Raw genomic sequence first — 18,457 nt, forward strand, 5'->3', positions numbered from 1 at the left:
TACAATGGAAATTAAGGCATTTTTACGGAACTCAATTCTGACGTGTAACTTTCAAAAACAGTATGTTCAAAATAATTTATTTATTTTGCACTCAATAATAATGGTAGAATTTGTGTAACTCTAGAACTGAAAACTTAGAAAACTATGAAAGTCATATAATACAGCTACAAGGTGACATTTTGTTACTGTTTTCTTGATTTACCTCTGAACAAAAGATCGGTATGGTTTTTATTTATACTTTTTGCCTCATTGTTGAGATCCATATGGTGCATGTTAAAGAAAGACTGCCTAGGCATCTCTCAGTTAAAATGAATTAATTTAAGTGCTAATTAAAAACTTTTAGCTTCTATGCTATTACAAGAATTATTCCACATAATTATTAACTTCTTTATGAACCTATATATCTCTTTATATAAGTTGAGAGATTTTCTTCAGTATACTCATGAGTAAACCAAAGTTGCTGAACAGAATTAATCTATCTGCCAGCTGTATCCATCTTTATTTGCTCTAGGGGACCTATGCTGCATGGTGTCAAGAATATGTATCTTTAATCTTTTGGCATAGCTCACATTACTAACTGCTGTTATTGTTATAAACTAAGGCTTGCTATAACAGACGCATACAAATGCAGAAATATGCAAGCCATAAGGTATGGAACCTATATCTTAAGTGTTGTTATGTAGCTTCTTATATATTTTTATGTTCTAATATTAAAATGCTGATTCATATAATTGGCATATAATTGCCAGTCATTTGCACAACAGTATTAATGTATTGTTGGTCAGTTGTAAATAATCCCTGGGATTCATGAAGCTCCATGCAAGAATAAGACTATTATTGCACGGAGTGGTTTGTGTCCATTTAGAATAGCAGCACGCCTTGCATATGCATGAAGGTGTGCTGATATTTAATCTAAATGGACACGAACCATGAATGACCAGACAGCAGGGGCGGCTCGTGCTATAGGACTGCAGGACTGCAGCCCTCCCACCTGTAAAATTAAAAGAAAAAAAATTGCAAACATAAATTCAAAACGGGAAAAAAAAAACTCACAAAAAAAAACCTTTCACGCATGCTCACAGCACAGACTTCTGAGTTGCAGGGCAGAGATGCATTTCTCCCATCTCTGCCTTGCAACCTTGAAGTCTGTGCGGTTTTCATCACCTCCACACAGAGAAGACTGGACTGCATCACCCGCAGGCTGGAGCCTACAGCCTATCACAGGAAACAGAAACCAGCCACCAGCCAAACCGGAAACCAAAGGTAAGCTGTGTGTAGAAAGCAGCCATGAGGAAAGCTGTACGTTGGACAGAGCGGTAAACGTAATTTTATTTAGGTTAGCAGGGAAAGCGTAATATGTAATTTTATTCAGGTTAAAAGGGAAAGTGTGATTTTATTCCGGTTAGTAGGGTAAGTGTAACTGTAATGTGTGTGTTAGCAGGGAAGGGAAAGTGTAATAGAAGCTCTTAGTCGGGAAAGTGAGCTGCCATTCATATTAGGCTTTCGATTTGGTCTAAGGAGGTGTGTGTGTGTGTGTGTGTGTGTGTGTGTGTGTGTGTGTGTGTGTGTGTGTGTGTGTGTGTGTGTGTGTGTGTGTGCGTGTGTGTGTGTGTGTGTGTGTGTGTGTGTGTTGAACCCTGTACCTTAAGTGCAGGTGGCAAGGGCCTGACTTCCCTACCCACCACCATTTGTAAATAAAAACAGATTTTTGCCTCATATTTGTTCTGTTCCTCATAAAATCTATGATTTTTGAATGTTTGTTTTTGCTTGCAAAGTCAGTAGTGCAGTGGTACATTGTTGCCTGACAGCTACAGGTTCTCTGGTTTGATTCTTGGCTAGGGTGCTTTCTGTGTGGAGTCTATATGTCTGGATTGTCTCTTCCTGCTCTACTAAACATTGGCTTTTGTTCCAATTCAGACTTTCCTGGTTAACATGTTAAATAAAAATAATAGGCATTTGAATTTCAGACTTCATATTCTTCAGAAACTACATGGTAACACAAAACACTTTATTCTAGCAATTTTCTAACTTTATAAGATTGGATATTTGAAATGTGTCCCTTTTTTACTGTATTCCCCCATTATTGGCTTTGTCCAGGTTTTTTGTGCTAAGGTCGAGAGCTATGGTGAGAACTGAATTCACTGAATATGTTTAGGGGCTGTATTCCCCCATTACTGGCTTTTTCCAGGTGTCTTTTGCTAAGAGATTGAGAGCTATGTTCCCAAAACAGCTGCTTTGGCATAGTGGCATGTTTCTCTGACTGTTTTGCACAGAGTCCTGGGTTTAAGACTTGGCAGTAAAATGTATGGTGGTAACACGGCATCCTATTCTAGCAAATTTCCAACATTATACAAGCAATGTTTAAAAAGAGTTCATGGTTTTTGGGCTTTTGAACCCCCCCCACGATAAATGTTAGCTTTTTCCAGATTTCTTGTGCTGCAAAGTTCAGAGATACAGCTGAGTGTCGAGTAGATTTTACAAGGAGCTGAGAGCTGCAGGGGAACTAAAGTTTAGTGCTGCTTATGCTGAGTCTGCTTGTATTGTTAATCACACAACAGGTAGTGTACTTTTGATGCAGAAGGCTGTGGGTTCTACTCCATTAGGTAGATGCATTGCTGATACTGTACTGTGTTGTAAAGGGGGGGGGGGTGGATGCTGCAGTCCTTTTTGGCGAAGATACCTAGTAACAATGAACCTGTTGTCATCCATTCCCTATTGCAACATTACTAGCTTATTTTTTAATGCAACATAGACAATTTATTCCTCAAGGGCAACAGGCACTTTACTTGTAGATGAAACAATGAAATATCAAGTTGTTTGCTAGCAGCAACCTCTTCATTAGTTACAGATTTCTTTAATGTGGGAATTATTTAGATGACTTTTAGTACTTCAGAGAATGTGCATATTTACTGATACTGGTGGACTGTAGAATTTCGAGTAGACTTTTATGATGGAAATGTTCTGAATTAGACAGTTGGTGCATGCATTTTGTTTCATTGTTTATTGGAAAAATGTCCAAAACAATAAATTTAAAATGCTCTCTAACAACTGTACTGTATTGAACAAGAAATATAATTTAATATAATCAGGAAGGTGTATCAAAGAGCATGTGTATTTTCATGCACAAGGAGCCTATGATTTGAAAACAGCCCAAAGTTAATCTTTATCTGCCACTGGCAAAATGTATTTTCTTTGAATGTTGGCTTCAATGCTGCTTCAACGAATGAGAGTTTCAAGGGCAGAGAAGTTTTAATGCTAAGTCTATTTTTATTGTGAGACTGCATTGCTTTGTTTAGCAGATATCTATTAAGTGTTTGTGTTGTAAAATGTAAAATAAAACTTTCAAATGAAATCCAAATCATTGTAGAAGGAAAGCAGTATGCACATTACAGTGTTTATGGTAAATGGGGCGAAATAACCAAGGAATGGGACATTGGAATGGCTGCAGGGGGGTGGCTCCATTCGACCATAATTTTGTGAGGGGGGAAGGGCAGAAAACTCAGACAGGACTGGCTGAACTATACCTCTCAACTGTCCAGATTTTGGCAGAATGAATAGATTTTTGCTTCTTATTTTTGGTTTGTTCCTCATAAAATTTGTGGTTTTCTTGCAAATCATTTAGGAATGAAGTCACTAAATAATGACAGACATTGTTTCAAATGTCATGACCCTCAGAAAAATGCATGCTAAAGCAAGACCTGTTATTCTATCAGCTGTCTTAAGTTTATACAAGAGCAATTTTTAGTACTGTTTGTATGTATTGCTACCCCCAATATATTTGGTCTTGTCCAGATTTCCTGCATTAAGAGGTTGAGATGTACATGCAAATCGCTTTATAGAATTAGGAATATCCAAACCCCTCAACTGTCCCCAATTTGGCTCAAAATGTTGCTTTCCCCCTAATAATCCCTCCACAAAATAGCAATTTTGGAAGAAAACGTGGAGGGTTTACAATTATAAATAACTGTAATGATCAGAGTTATAGATTACTTTTATTTCAGAAATGCATGTAGATTCTCTAATTTTGTCAATTGCTCAAGTTAACAGTACTAATATTAAAAAGGTCTCCCTTATTTGACAGGTTCCCAACTGTATTGTGTGGCAATTTTATATTTTTGCATCACATGTTTGGTCTGTTTTTCATAAAATTGTGGTTTTCTGGCAAATTAGTGGCAAATCATTAATGACTGAAGTTAGAAAAATAATGGCAGACATTTGAGTTTCAGATTCCATACCCTTCAGAAAATTCATACTAATGCAAGACCTACTACTATTCTATTATCTTTCTAAGTTTATAAGAGCAATATTTAAAAATTGTCCTTATTTTTTGGCCTGTGTCCCACTTCTAGGTATGGCTTTGTCCAGATGTCTTGCTCTGAGGTTGATAGGTATGAGTGTCAGAACTATCACCATCAGCCAGAGACATTTCAAATTGTGACATACTTGTTGCACCCCACTCCCCCATGTAGTGAATCTGGATGTGTCCAAGCAAGGCAAGGAGCAGTTATGCAGTGTAAGTGTGCGGAGTATTTCCCCATCCAAGGTAGACACAAGTATGGCAGTGGCTTTTCATCTGTCCTTGATTTTGCAGAATGTCCTAGTTTTCTGTCATATTTTTATACTGTTGATTTATGCTTCTTCAGAAAATGCATGCTGTTGCAGTGCCCTGTTGCTCTGTGTTTAAGTAGCCATGCTTTAATGACCATCAGGTAAGCTTGTCAGAGATTGTAAGATGCAAGTAAGCTTTAATAAGCATACTATTAAAGAATTATCAACATTGAAAGCCTTTTTTGTTGCTGCCATGCAGAGAATATTTACATAACTAGATAACGTATAAGCCTTAGGTATTGAAATGCATATGACAGTATTTGTAAACCCAGCTACTGGGGATGCACAAGCCAGTGCATTTCTTTGTGCCAGTCCCAAGCCCGGATAAATGGGGAGGGTTGCATCAGGAAGGGCATCCGGTGTAAAACCTCTGCCAAATTACTGATGCGGAGAACATTTCATAATTACATACCAGATCGGTCGAGGCCCGGGGTTAACAATGACCGCCACCAGTACTGTTAGCCAACAGGGTGCTGGCAGAAATTGGGCTACTGTTGGCCGAAGAAGAAGAGGAGGGGGAAAGCATGCCCGAAGGCAGGAAGAGAGGAGGAAGTTTAGGAGTGTAGTACTGAGGGTAGGAACTTTGAATGTTGGCAGTATGACCGGTATAGGGAGAGAGCTAGCTGATATGATGGAGAGAAGGAAGGTTGATATATTGTGCGTGCAAGAGACCAGATGGAAGGGAAATAAGGCCAAGTGTATAATAGGTGGGTTCAAATATATCATGGTGTGGATGGCAGAAGAAATGAGGTAGGGGCTATCCTAATGGAACAGTATGCTAAGAGTGTTTTGGAGGTGAAGAGAGTGTCTGAAAGAGTGATGTTTATGAAGCTTGAAATTGATGGTGTAATGATGAATGTTGTTAGTGCATATGCTCCACAAGTTGGGTGTGCAATGGATGAGAAAGAAAAATTTTGGAGTGAGTTGGATGAAGTGGTGGTGAGTGCACCGAAGGGTGAGAGACTAGTGATTGGAGCAGACTTCAGTGGGCATGTTGGTGAAGTGAACAGAGGGGATGAGGAAGTGATGGGTAGGTATGGTGGTAAGGGGGGGAATGCAGAAGGTCAGATGATTGTGGATTTTGCGAAAAGGATGGACATGGCTGTGGTGAATACGTATTTTAAGAAGAGGGAAGAGCATAGGGTGACATACAAGAGTGGAGGAAGGTGCACACAGGTGGATTATATCCTATGTAGGAGGGCCATTCTGAAGGAGATTGGAGACTGTAAAGTGGTGACTGGGGAAAGTGTAGTTAAGCAGCATAGAATGGTGCTCTGTAGGATGATGTTGGTGATCAAGAAGCAGAGGAGGGCTGTGAAAGCAGTGCCAAGGATTAAATGGTGGAAGTTAAAAAAGGGTGATTGTAAGGTGGAGTCCAGGGAAGAGTTAAGACAGGCACTGGGAGGCAATGAAGAGTTACCTAATAGCTGGGTAACTACAGCAGAGCTAGTAAGAGAGACTGCTAGGAAGGTGCTTGGTGTGACATCTGGACAGAGGAAGGAGGACAAGGAGACATGGTGGTAGAATGAGGAAGTACAGGAGAGTATACAGAGGAAGAGGCTGGTGAAGAAGAAGTGAGATTGTCAAAGAGATGAAGAAAGTAGACATGAGTATAAGGAGATGACGCACATGGCAAAGAGAGAGGTGGCAAAGGCTAAGGATAAGGCATATAGAGAGTTGTATGGGAGATTTGACACTAAAGAGGGAGAAAAGGATCTGTACCGATTGGCTAGGCAGAGGGATAGAGCTAGGAAAGATGTGCAGCAGATAAAGGTGATAAAGGACAGTGAGGGAAACATACTCACAAGTGAGGAGAGTGTGTTGAGTAGATGGAAAGAGTACTTTGAAGGGCTGATGAATGAGAGAATGAGAGAGAGAGAAGGTTGGATGATGTGGGGGTAGTGAATCAGGAAGTGAAGCAGATTAGCAAGGAGGAAGTAAGGACAGCTATGAAGAGGATAAAGAATGGAAAGGTTGTTGGCCCAGATGACATACCAGTGGAAGCATGGAGGTGCTTAGGAGAAATGGCAGTGGAATTTTTAACCAGATTGTTTAATGAAATTTTGGAAAGTCAGAGGATGCCTGAGGAGTGGAGAAAAAGTGTTTTGGTACCTATCTTTAAGAATAAGGGTGATGTGCAGAGCTGCAGTAACTACAGAGGGATAAAATTGATCAGTCACAGCTTGAAGTTATGGGAAAGAGTAGTGGAAGCTAGGTTAAGAAGGGAGGTGATGATTAGTGATCAGCAGTATGGTTTCATGCCAGGAAAGAGCACTACACATGCAATATTTGCTCTGAGAGGGTTGTTGGAGAAATACAGAGAAGGTCAGAAGGAGTTGCATTGTGTCTTTGTGGACTTAGAGAAAGCATATGACAGGGTGCCTAGAGAGGAGTTGTGGTATTGTATGAGGAAGTCGGGAGTAGCAGAGAAGTATGTAAGAGTGGTACAGGATATGTACAAGGGTAGTGTGACATTGGTGAGGACTGCAGTGGGAGTGACAGATACGTTTAAGGTGGAGGTGGGATTACATCAAGGATCAGCTCTGAGCCCTTTCTTATTTGCAGTGGTGATGGACAGGTTGACAGATGAGATTAGACAGGAGGCCCCATGGACTATGATGTTTGCAGATGACATTGTGATATATAGTGAGAGTATGGACCAGGTTGAGGAGACCCTGGAGAGGTGGAGATATGCTTTAGAGAGGAGAGGAAGGAAGGTCAGCTGGGCTAAAACAGAATATATGCTTGTAAATGAGAGGGAGGGTAGAGGAATGGTGAGGATGCAGTGAGTAGAGTTGGTAAAGGTGGATGAGTTTAAGTACTTGGGATCAACAGTTCAGAGTAATGGTGAGTGTGGAAGAGAGGTGAAGAAGAGAGTACAGGCAGGGTGGAATGGGTGGAGAAGAAAGTCAGGAGTGATTTGTGACAGACAGGTACCAATAAGAGTGAAATGGAAGGTCTACAAGAGGGTAGTGAGACCAGCTATGTTATATGGGTTGGAGACGGTAGCACTGACAAAAAGGCAGGAGGCAGAGATGGATGTGGCAGAGTTAAAGATGTTAAGATTTGCACTGGGTGTGACTAGGATGGACAGGATTAGGAATCAGTATATTAAAGGGTCAGCTCAGGTTGGACAGTTTGGAGACAAAGCAAGAGAGGAGAGATTGCGTTGGTTTGGACATGTGCTGAGGAGGGATGTTGGGTATATTGGGAAAAGGATGCTAAGGATGGAGCTGCCAGGTAAAAGGAAAAGAGGAAGGCCTAAGATAAGGTTTATGGATGTAGTGAGAGAGGACATGCAGGCGGTTGGAGTGAAAGAGCATGATGCAGAGGACAGGAAGAAATGGAAACAGATGATCCGCTGTGGTGACCCCTAACGGGAACAGCTGAAAGAAGATGATGATGAGTATCTGTAATAAAGGGCAGGATTACAGTATTTTAAGAATCTCATTACATTTGTTGGAAACTTGCAGTAATCTTTGAAGGCTTTACATGTAAACTAAACAGAATGCCAATCTATCATGTCTTGTCCATAACCTGTGCAGTAATCCTTTAAGCAATTTATCTTGAGCTTGTTTCTTATTTGCTTTTCATGTTTTACTTTGATCATGTCTTCCCCATGAAACAAGTAGATAGTTGTTGTCAGGCAGTAGGACTTTTTGGATAAGAAACATTTTTACAAGTGGGGGTATCACAGATATTGCTACTTTCAGCATGTTACTTGGTAATTTTATAAAGTTGAATATAAATTATAATTGGAATAGCACTACAAGGAGAAGTGGTTTGAGTTGAGTGCTGCTTGTTTTTTTAATACTTGATTTTGACTGCCATTCCAGTAATGTATTTAAAAAGTAATTTATTTTTTCAAGCCTCACAACCTTTGTGTTTCCATCTAGATATTAAGTAAGCTGTCATGTAGCCAATGCATTGAAATATTGTTTTCTTCTACACTTCATTTTGTCTTGATTGGACTCTCGTAATGACGGTTTGGCACCCAGGGCAGTGTATTTAATTAAAGTTCTAGTTGTTGTGGTTTTGAGCATAACTCCACCCCTTTCTAGTTGGCCACACCCATTCCCATTGGCCTTACCCATTCAGCTGTCTTCTGCAGCCCCCTTTAATTTGAAGTCACCAGCTGCCACTGCCACACAGGGTGTGTGCCAGCAGTGCCTGCACATGTAACACACCCCCTTCACTCAGAAAGTACCATGCAGCACTTTGTGACACGAACAAGTGTCAATGTATATAATATTAGAGCCTGGCTCTAATATTATGTACTAAACCAGTGTCAGCAGACACTGAAATGTAAGCAGCTAACATTTCTGTGTCCGCAGACCCTGAATTAAAAAGAAAACAAAACACAAACACACCTAGAAGGCAGCAGCCATCAAGTGCACACCCCTGAATGTATACACTCTTACCCTACATGCATGAAAGCAGTAGAGCAAGAGAAAAGCAATAAAAATACAAAAATGCATTTTTTTTATTAACTAAATCTGAAATTTAAGCGGTGCACAGCTTGTTTGCGTGGCACACCACTATTCTTAGTCTGGCTGAAATCCTGAAAATGATAGAAAAGTGCTACTGTGATAAAAAACATCATCAAGCTGCTGCACCATAGTGGTATTGACTTGGTTGAGCATAGAGAATATGCTTGGTTCAAATCCCCCTCTGCAAATTTATTTAATAAACTTTTAAGGAATTTGAATGATAGATGTCAATCATGTGGCTCATGTATAGCACAGTAGGGGTGGGAATATGTAAAATATAAATTAAAAAAATACTTTATAAATTTAATGAAAAAAATAGATTTAAGCAATGCTTAGTGGCTTTCAGCTGTGCTTATCTGTTTTAAGCATTGCTATGTGGATTTGCCTGTAGCTATGCATAGTTCAGTATTTTAAAACTGGCCATTCAAGAAAAAGTGCTGGAAAACTGCCCCATTTAAACCGCACAGGCGGGAATAAAGCCATAACCATTTGGCATTGCTCACAGCAGGCCCTAAATGTCTGGTGTAGGTGAAGGTGTTTGCTTCTGAACGCAACATTGGGGCATCCAGGAGTTCAGGGTCATGGTTGGGCTCCTAGTAAAAAAACATGATGCCAGGCTGCTGCAGGGCCAGTTCCAGGGCTCCCAGTACAAAGTGGAGGCCTGGGACCAGCTTGCACATGATCTCACCAGTGCCACTGGCATACCCCGGACTGGTGAGCAGGTATATCACCACCATAATGACCTGAAGCAGAGAAGTGGTACACTCAAATCAGTGGATCCAAGAAGCCCAAATGCAGGATGCCCCACTTGTCTGTAAGTATGCAGTCTTATGTATCTCTAACTAAGTATGGAAAAAGTTCAATGTGTGACTGTGCAGGTGTGATTAATGTGTCATGTCTCCCATACAGCTGCTGCTGAGAGGTCCCCGAATGTTGAGGCTCATGCCCAGCGACTAACTCGGCTGCATCGGCATTATGGTGAGCACAGAATACCTCCTAACATTAGCAGTAAGAAATCAAAAATATAGTATTGGTAGTACTGCCTGTATATATAATTGTGCTGTAAAAGTCAGGAACAAATTCCTGTGTCAGGTTGCCAGGTTACAATGGAGTATTTCCAGCTGCTGTGCAATACAGATGTCAGTAGCAAACAAGGTACAATATGCAGGAGAGGAATATTAGAATATGTATGAGTGTGTCTAAGTGAACCTGCCAAGAAAGTGCCATGTCAGGGCTACTGCAACACTTAGAAATGAAAAGCATTCCCCTGTGCAGATTATGCAGGAATGGTAATTGTGGATTTCTGAGTTGTACACAGATATGTATGTCAAAACTAATAAAGGTGATCCCAAAAACTCGTGTGTGTCATCTCACTTGTACCTGAAAAATAGAAGTGTGTATGTCCTGCAGAATGCATTAACTGAGGTGAACTCATTTAGCACTGCTTGTCTGCATACTTTAGAATGAGCATGCCAAATAACTGAAAAAAGCAATAGTACATATTTCCATCAGAATGTGTTTTACGTGTGTGTCTGCCAGCATTGTCCTGTGTTAACCTTTCAATTTCAGCTGTATGTAGCTGTGAATGTACTGAAAAATGTATAAGGCTAACAGGTGCAGACTTAAAACCTACACTGTGTACTCAGGAAACTAAATTGCAGTATGTAGTTGCAAAACAGCCAAATGTGCAATGCAGCTGATGTGCACATGTTTCTCAAACAGTGACACCAATGTCTGTTGTGTATGCATAATTTGTACTGAAAATGGGAAACAAATAATGCATCATGTGATATTAAAAGTACTGTGCACAAAAATATGTACTAGATAGAAATGTCACACACAATATACAATACCTCTCCAGTAGCTCAGTCTGATAAGGACTAGGCCTGTAGTTCAATTTTGCACACATACCATGGTTCAAAATCCAGGGATCACCACTAACATGTCAGTCTGGTTCTACTGTTGTAAACTGCAATCTGAATAGAAAAAGTAATGTACTGCAACACATATATTTTCTGCACAGGGCAAACAGGTAAAGAAATCTGAATAGAAATACTAGTATGATGTGTATAACTATGAAAGGTGTACAATTGCTATGTTGATCAGCCTCAGTCCTAGAAATAGATGCAAGCTAGACATCCACACTCTGAAGTCTGGCCCAGACAAGCCCCTCAAGTATCACACTGTCATGGATAGTTTCCCCAGTTGCAAAGAAATCCACACACAGAGAATGTCACAGTAGATGTATGTGAAAGGCAAAGCACACACTCCAGGGCCTGCAACTAATACATGCATTTGAAATATGTGTAGAAACAGCAATGTAATATGCACATAGTTCATCTTCATAGAGCCCACAGGTAAAGAAATCAGTATAGAAACAGGTATGATGTGTATAACTAAAATAAGGGTACAACTGATTTGTTAATATCTACAGCTGTTGGTGTGTTGTAGCAGCTCCATGGCCCAGGTAGAGTGCAAGTGTGATCAGAATGTAGAGCAGTGAATAGTAGTGTACTGACAAATATACTTTATAGCAGTTGTCAATTGAATCTGTTCCCTTCTCCCACCACTCAACTGATCCAACCATCACACTGAAACCAACATGGGTATGTTTCTAAACACACCTCTACTGTTGGGACCATTGTTCCATTTGGTTTATCATTGTTTAAACTGTGTGCATACTAATATTCCCTGTTGAATAATCATTGTTATTGCCTGCCTGACATACCACTAACTGGCATGCTGTTGCAACTCTGAATGCCATTCCATATATGCATGGGTTCTGTAGGATATGGCACTGTTACAATTGCACTGTTTTTGGTAAATGAGAATATCCATGCATGCTATTTTTGACTAATGTTGTTGTGTTGTGAATGACTAACCAATATTCATTGTTAATTTCCACACCATAGCACATATGGGAATGCAGATCCCTGCAGATCCACCTCTCCCACCCCACCTGGCCAAGGCACTGGATTGCAGCATGCCTGTGACCCAACACAGTCCTCCCTCATCTGCTGGTCCTGCACCACCCTCAGGTGGAACCGCTGCAGAGGACAGGACTCACCCCCCCCCTGCAAGTGGGCACAGTGAGGATGTTGTTACCCGGAATGACGTCTGTGGCATGTGCACAGTGTCCTCCAGATGTAATACTGTAACAGTCAGTCTGTCAGGCTGTACATACCTTTATGTGGGTGTCAGGTCAATGTGCTTTGTGGGGGTATAAGCTCAGCTGCACAATCATGCTCAGAATGTCACCAATAAATCAAGTAACACAGTAGGTACTGTATATGTGAGATATATGCAGGTATTAACTCGTTGTACTGCAACATGCATTGGTACTGAAATTACCTCATCCTCACCATTTTACAGGTCCACCAGGTGTTGTCCAAGGCCATAGTCCTGCTCCTGGTCAACTTGATACTGTTTTGTTATGGAACATGTATATATATATATATATATATATATATATATATATATATATATACTGTGAAAGTTAAAGGCGAGAATAATGCCCTATGTATGCTTAATCTTGTGTGAAACCAGAGTAGAATGTTTGTACATTCCGGTCTGGAACAGTTATCTAAGGTTGCTAAAGTGGGTAATCAAAGGAGTGCAGTTGAATGAACAGAAACAATTTTGCAGTTATACTGAAAAGCAAATAAGCCTCCTGGTGTACATGAGGCAAGTGATTTGATATGCCTTTTAAAAAATGAAAAGTTGATGGTACATACCTTAGGCATTTAAACTTGTACTTGTATTTATATGTTAAGATAGGTGTACTGGGTCTTATGTGCTGTTTTCTCAAGTATAGTGTTACATTGCATAACTGAAAGGTAAAGTGTACTGGTCAAGTTTCACTTGAGTTACCTGATGTGCTTGTTATAAACGCCTTGAGTCGACTGTGTATGTTTTTGTGAGGAAGTCCATTGTGCATGCAATGGAGATGAGAACATGTGAGACTGGTAATGCAGTTTTGGATTCCCATTGTTATGGGTCATTGTGGATTTTCCATACATAATAGTGCAGGTAGTAATGTATTGCTTTTGTCTTGGTTTTCACAGGTGACCAGGGGGGTTGGGTTCACTCCTCCACAAACATGATGTCAGTGTCTCTTCAGACTCTGATGATGATGGTGGCCACACTGAGGCACAGGTGGGGTTGTCAGGAGATGAGTCTGTCCCAGAGGTTGACATCCCTCTTCTGCCCCAATTGTCACTACACACAGTCAGTATGCCCACACATAAACATTCCTCAGAGTCCACAGATATTGGACATTCAGAGGGTGGGGACATTGAACAGGAAAGTATGGCAACTATGAATCCAGTGAGTGTAGACAGTGGCCATAGCCAAAGAGCTGGTGAAGTCCCACACAGGCAGATTGATGGGGTGCTCATACAAGGACTGCTGTCCATCCACCGCCAGTTGCAGCTGTCACATCACAGGTCACTCTCTGCATGTTTTGGGCTGTCATGGAGGCACAAGCACATTCTGAAAGGTACAGCAGACATATGCTTTGGGTTATGTATTCAGCACAATCTGACATCTGTGACTACCTACACCACATTGGGGACACCCTGGATCAGTTCACTGATGTAGTGAACAGATGGTGGCCTGAGACAGTGTCTGTCTTGGATCTCACATTGTCTGTGTTGGAATGTGTGGTTGGAGAAGGACATTGGACCTGGGGATGTAGGTCAGCAACACCATTGGCTGAGAATCCATGTGGCCATGCACAGTTAAGCTCCTGCAGTGGCAGTACATCGAGTGCTACAGAGGTGAGTGTGCTGTCCACACCACAATGTGGCATTGCATGAGCTTGTGGTCCTGGCTGGTCCCATGAGGGATACTGTCCCAGCAAACAGCAGTCATCATCTGGCACTACCACAACATCTGACCTTGGGTATGGTGGTGCAGTGCAACTCCTGGCAGAGCCAAATCCTGTGTTCAGGGCCAGAGATGGTGAACTGTCAACTCTACTATGTACAGTCCAAAGCTGTCCAGCATACACATGTGTAGGCCTAGCACTGAGCTTGACTGTGTACATGCACACACTCATACACCACTGTCACATGCAGGTCACCTACAGACACACGCAGTACCACTCTATGATCCATCTAACCTGCTCCCCTTCCTCATACACCTGCTGTCATCCATTTGTGCCATTCCAGGCCTCCAGCATCAGCACACAACACCCTGTGCAAGTGATGATACCTGCAACCTGCACCACATCCCTGTCATCCTTCCCATAGATGCAAGTAAATGAAGCTATGAGTCTGATGTACAGGGTGACTATATTACTTGGCATGCACTTGTGTACTGCAGAATTGTGTTGCCATGCATCTTGTAGTAGTCAATAACATACACTATATGCTGGCATGTGTCTTGAGAATGCAACATACTTTTGTGTACCTTATGTTGTATGATGCTGTATAGGTGGTATTGTTACACAATGACAGGTATGTCATGGACCTTTGTAGGTTTTGGTTCCAGGAGTCTGTAGGGATAACCTATGAACACACGGTGCTAGTAGGGCAGCACAAGATTGCATGGCAGCACAGCAGAAATATGACATCAGCAAGGTACGGTAGTATATGTGTATGTTTTCATACACTCATATGTGTATGACAGTCTAACAAAGACATTGGCAGCAGTCAGCATAACCATGCATTCATAATTAGTGATAAGGTCCTCTTCCCTTCATATGTGTCAACTCCGTTTTCAGAACTTACACATCTACAAGTTATGGTGATGGAGAGTATCCATCTGCAAATATCCTGTGTCTGATTCAGTTGGCCAACATCAGTTATGATTGCCATGTTCTGCATCTCATTGTGTCACCTGCACATGATGGGTGTCACAGCCGATGTGCACTTTACATGCATGGGGGCCCTGTATCATCTAGACTGTGCTGGGCATTATGTAGCAATCTCCCCAGTATGGGCTATGTATACCACATTAATTTTGTAGGTGTGTAGAATGTGTGAGACATGTGTTACTCGTGTCATGGCAACATGGGAGGTACACGGTGGGATCTGACACCTCCCTTTGTGGGGACATAGACATCCCTATCAAGGCATGTGGGTGACAAGCTACATTTCTTTGGTCATGACACAGACTTCATAGGACATGTTATCTACACTGCGTATTGGTGTGCCATGGCACCATTTTGGCTGCTACAGTTGCACAATATGCCTGTGTGGTCACATGGCAAGGGTGCCATTGCACACAATGATAGATGTGCTGGCTGCCACAGTCAGTATGGCAGTGACAGTACAGTCTGACATTTACATCCAAAACCTGTCGGTATAGGTGGTACAACAGTGAATGCATCCCTACATCCTAATGAACAGTGACCATCAAAGGTTACAGTACAGTGTGTCTATGCCTTCATGTGTTATGTCTCAAGTGTATGCGGTGTGTGGACACTACAGTATTGTGCTGTATTGGATGATATCCCACAGGGTAGTATTGTGCAGTGATTGGCATGTTGTCTGTGTGAATGATTCAGTCAACAATTGACTGTGTCATAGGCCATTCTGGATAACTGGGTCTGTGTGGGAGTTAGTGATGGCTCCCAATATCCAGACACCTGCTGACAGTGGCTGTGACTGCAGGGAGGAATACCTAGAGAGGGCATGCCATTAATGGCAGATGGAAAATCCCACTGGTGAGTGGCATCAGTGCAGTGTAGGTCTCCCAATGTTATGTTCCAAGGATATGAGACTCAGACAAATGTCTATACACTAGCTGACATACCACTCTAAATATGATGTACACGGTTTCCACCATGGTCTGCAGCCCTAATGTACACATAAACCTTGCCAAGCCAAAGATGGTGGAGTGAGACTGCTGTCCGACATCCATCACATAGTGTGACAGTCATAGGGTTCCATCAGTGACAGTTAGTAGGCATGATCTGGCATAGAGCAACATTAACAGTGTTTGGCCCAGTGTCAGTAGGTTTATGACTGTATTAGTGCTGATATCCATGCTAACCTCTATTATGACATTTTAGGTGACATGGCTCATAGATCTAGGGAAATTGCTTGGCACTACATGCTAGTTGTCCTCTGTGCAAATACGTATTCCAGTTACATCCATTATATTAAAATTTGGGAGTCATGCAATATGTCTGTAAAGACCACAGACAAACAGATTATGGTTGTGTAATATGTGCACACTGTGTTGTCTACTGGTGCTGTTGATCCCTTGTCCACAGCATGTTCCAGGTCCATACCTACACTGCCCTGGAGTGGTGCCGTGATATCCCCACATGGAGAGCTGACATATATCATCATGTGTGTAGCAATATGGGTGAACACGACAGCCCCCTCATGTGAGGCCCACCCTTGTGGAATCTGGCCACATGACAGTCTCCTAAGAACTACCAGCATGTACCCCCCTTGCAGACAATAGACATATATGGCAAGAAAGCCATTTATAACCACCTGTGGGATGCTTGACATAGAATTACTGCACCTCCCCATCAGATGGGACTAGCATGTCTGCAGAGCTCTACACCCATACATTATTTCATCAGCATTACAACTACATGAACTTGGGTGTACAGAAAAGGGGCAACACAGGCTTGTCATGGTTCAGCACACCTGACTGGTGGACAACTGCCATTAGCAGGCTGTGCAATAACAGGTGGATATTGTTGTGTGACAGTTGTGGTGGGTAGTGGTGATACAACCTCCTCAGGTAACAGTAGCACATAGTGTTGTTGCAATGTTGTAAAGCCATGGTAACTGACACCTGTTGCCACTCACACAAAGTAGGACCAGATCACACAGTGTCATGACATGTGTAACCCCAAAGAACAGGCCCAGCTAGTCGCTGACTGCAGATATCATGATGCCACATATGATGGGTCTGTACTCATAGCTAACCTGTACTCCCACACTGTTTGCATCATGTACACTCCCTGATCCCTGCCACAAGTGACACATAGTCCCACAACCTGTCCCATGACCTCCATATTGACAGATCACTTTGTAACAGGCCTCACAATGGAAGGCACACAGCATCTATTGCACATGCTAACAATCCAGGCTGACTCCCACCTGTGATCTGACATGGCTTAGTAACACCATTGGGAAGCCCTTTCATTCATACTGAAACTGCTATCTGACACCAGCTGAGTGGACTACAGTACCTGTTCTGCCCTTGCACAGAGGTGGTAAATCCACTGACCAACATAACTATACAACTCTTTGTGTAACTATAAATAACTGTATGCTTGTAAGGGTGATCATCAAGGAGCTGATCAGCACACATATCTGTGTTGGAAACACAGTTGACTGTATACACATTGGATGTGTGACAGGGGGTGCATGACTGCAACACCTGGCAGGCATTTCTGTGTCAGTCAGCAGGGACATTGGTGAGGGTACTTCAGGCTGTACAACCCCCAGACTGAGCCAAGCCATGTGACTATACCACCCATTCAGGCAACCTGTACAAAGCACCCATATAGGCATCCATGATACTGTCATTGTAGGGCTCATTACGTGGCCCATTGATGGCAGACATATGCAACATAGGAACATCTGACTTAAATATCTGATCAGTAAGCAGCAGTGCTCAAGAGGACACAGTGCTGCATCACCTACTGCTTGAACTGCATGCCACCACAGTACACATGAGTACTGAATGACTGCGGCTAACACTGTTTTTCGCTACCTGCTAATTATGAGCACTCATACAGTCTCTGTGTTATGTCAGTATCCTGCAAGAGGGTAGTGCAAACACATGCCTGTTGACATACTAATGGCCATAATCTCCAGGTGAATATATATTTAGTATCCTTACCATCAGGTAGACCTATGTCTCCAGTTAATAGCACATCAGTGCAAACATGTGATGTACATACCCACGGTTAAAAAGTGGGCAGACAGACCTGGCCACACAGGTGTACACCTAAAGTGCTTCAGATTACCACCCCTCTACAGCAGTATGGCAGGAGGCATATGGCATAGCTGAGGCCGCAGTCACCAGTAGGTGACATACTCATAGCCTCCACATACTTTTCCCTCAGCATGCCAGTATCTGGCTCCAACAGCCATTTGTTGATGTATCTTACCAAGCTGTACTGGCACTTGCACACAACAGCATGGCCCCTCACAAGGCCACTACACATCTTCATTATGTGCTCACTTCTGTTCATCTGCAATGGGTGTCTTTGCCACTTGTGGCATATAATCTAATCAGGGGTGATCTATGCCTTGCATACAGGGCAAAGATGTGACCCTGCTAGAGTGCATATGCTGCCTATCTGTAGGGAACACAGTAGATGGGTGACTCATTCTACAGACATTAACCTACTATGTGACGTACGTACTACATGCTTGTGG

The sequence above is a fragment of the Protopterus annectens genome, chromosome 6.part0 (genome assembly GCF_019279795.1).
Source record: "Protopterus annectens isolate FY-2018-M chromosome 6.part0, PAN1.0, whole genome shotgun sequence".
In the NCBI taxonomy this organism is placed as follows: domain Eukaryota; kingdom Metazoa; phylum Chordata; order Ceratodontiformes; family Protopteridae; genus Protopterus; species Protopterus annectens.